We start from the raw sequence: 2570 nt of genomic DNA, 5'->3' as shown, positions 1-2570 counted from the left end.
CCAAGTAGAGCTGTAAATATTTCCCCTCAGTTTTAAAGTACAGTTGTCTGGCTTGAATTCACTTCAGGAATTGTGATTGATACTGTCAGATCTTATTTGTCAGATTTCTCAATCACTGAAAATGCTGACTAACAACCTTATTGTCGTCACACAAATACTGTAATGTTCTCATTAATCCAAGTGGTTTCAGTTCCAGCTGTTTGCTAGTTATTTATTTATTAAAGTCTATTTTCTGAATAGCTTCCAGCTACACATTCTTCAGAGAAATGAGATTTTATTCATACATGTATCTACTTATAGGTGAGGAATTTGAAACTGGAGCATGAGCAGGAGAAAAACAAGATCTTGTCAGAAGCATTAGAGACACTCGCTACTGAACACCATGAACTAGAGCAGTCTCTAGTTAAGGGATCTCCACCTCTCAGCATCCTCAGTGAAGAGCAGTTCTATGATGCTCTTTCAGGTAAGTAATGATGCTCAGAATGTGAGTGTGCATAGCCAGCATGTGTGTGGTGAATGCCTTGCAGGGGGGAGGGGATGGTAACAGTCTCACTGTAAGTGAAATCTCTGCCTTTCTAACATGAACCTGATTTTAGGAGAATGCTTTATGTGCTTTATGAGCAGAGCTCTAAAAATTTGCCAGAGTTCAGCTTTAGATTTGTATTGTCTCACCTTAGCATGACAAAAGGTTACAAAACCACAGTGCAGTTATGAAAAGTATGATTGCTTGGGTGCTATGCCCTCTTTTTTAAATAGCAAAACTTAAGACTCCTATTTTGGGGAGAGGTAACTATCTTGTAGCCTTCTGACTTGATTTGTCCATAGTGGTGTGTGTATTTTCCTTCGTTCTGTTGCTAAGATCGGTCCATAAAAATCCCTAGTTTTGAGGGATAATGAGGTTAAGAAAGGCTTGTTCCATTTCAGTTATGTGTACCTGAAGTGTTACAGGTGAAAGGATGAATCAAAATCCTGTGTGCATTTCTGAAATGTCTCTTCTTTCCCTTTCTGCTCTTCAGTATCTTTCATATTTTCATATGCAGAACATGCAGATAGTGATTTTGGAAGGCTCTGAACTGCCTGAGATGATTACAACATGCATTTGTATAGAGATGCTGTATATAGTGCAGCTCAATAATAGCTCTAACTGTGCGGTCCTGCAGCACACAGCTGTCTACAACTATGAAGGATCTGGAAAAGCTTGAGGGTGAACATACTCTGACCATAGCAGATAACTAGGTTGTGATGGCAAACTTCATGAGCAAGTATGGGGTTACTTGTGCAAGCTGTACTGTCTGATGCTTCAGTCAGATGAGAAAAGCAGTGGTTCTCAGACTCCTTGATAGGTGTTCTGCAGGGAGAAACTTAAGCAGAGAATAAAAACAGTCAGAGTGGAGTCTATGCACAGAAGCATAGCAGATCAACAGCAGGATTTGCTGCTTGGCACAGTAACAAATTTATCAAACCTTCAAGGAGGGGAAGAGACTAAGGAACACTGGAAACAGGTTCTTTCACCAGAACCAAAAGAACAAACATGCTGAAAGGCCTCAGGCTCTTTTGATTGTCAGCAAAGCAGCTGACAAAGTTCTTTATCTGATGCTGCTGGAATGTAGTTTCTCTAGCCAGGCTTGCGTCTTGTATATCAAAGAATATTCAGCTTTAAGAGCTGTTAGTCTATGCATCTTATAACTGACCCAGTCTTTAAATATTGTTAAATTAGTGTCCAAAGCCACCTCTCTAGTTGGCAGGGGTGTGGTGATCTTGTCCCTGGAAGCTACAAACAAGTTCCATCAAGTGGATTTGTGAAACTGTGAAACTTGTAGACAGCAGATCTATATATATACATGTATATAAAAATATATATGTAATTTCTCTCTCCTTTGGGAGAAATTACTTGACATAATTCATCCTAATTGCATTTTAAATAATTTTCTGGAACAGACTCTCTTTCTTGACTGTCATCTTCATCAGACTTGTGTTAGATTCTCTTCTCTAGGTAGTTCACATTTAGTGCTTTGTGGAGATTAGGGTCCTCTTTGTCTCTGAAGGTGATGGGGGGATGGCTGGAGAAAAGGAAATGTGACATATTTTCCTGACAGCTGCATGCATGGTATCACTTTCACTCTAAGTACAAAAGGAATTGGTTTTTCATTGATGTGGTTTGGGGTGAGTTCTAAGCTTCTTGCTTTTCTGCCATGTCTGTGGAGTCTCAACTAGAACACTTCTTGACTCTGACAAGATGGCATGAAGAGCAGAGAATTTGGAGATATTTGACACTGTCTCGGAGTTTGAGAATGTTGGTCGTCTTTCTTGGGCTAATGACATGGGAAATATGACTATAAATATTTTCATAATAGAGAGCAGTGGCTGGGCTTAATAAGCAGAAGGTAAAAATTTATGTCTCCAGAAATCCAAATTGCAAGGGCTTTGTCTTCAAAGCTTTTGCTTAACCTGATTTGCAGTCCAATACTGTTTTATTAAGTTAAATTATATTGATTTTGGCCAAATAGCCGTATTAATGAATTACCTCTCTAGGCTGTATAGGAGCTTGAGCAAACACCAATGTATTTTAA

General features: G+C 39.1%; 1 protein-coding gene across 1 annotated transcript in view; it reads left to right on the top strand.

The window, feature by feature from the left end:
* The first annotated feature begins 305 nt into the window (after nucleotides 1-305).
* The window catches only part of OSBPL1A (oxysterol binding protein-like 1A), a 29677-nt gene continuing 27412 nt past the window's right edge, over nucleotides 306-2570 (top strand). The window contains exon 1 of the mRNA XM_009070465.1: nucleotides 306-463. The gene's annotated coding sequence lies outside the window, so the exon portion shown is untranslated. The remainder of the gene's footprint in view (nucleotides 464-2570) is intronic.

This window comes from Acanthisitta chloris, unplaced genomic scaffold, assembly GCF_000695815.1.
Source record: "Acanthisitta chloris isolate BGI_N310 unplaced genomic scaffold, ASM69581v1 scaffold5922, whole genome shotgun sequence".
Taxonomy (NCBI): Eukaryota; Metazoa; Chordata; class Aves; order Passeriformes; family Acanthisittidae; genus Acanthisitta; species Acanthisitta chloris.
Note: the sequence above shows the minus strand (reverse complement) of the source record. Positions and strands in the feature narration are given on the sequence as shown.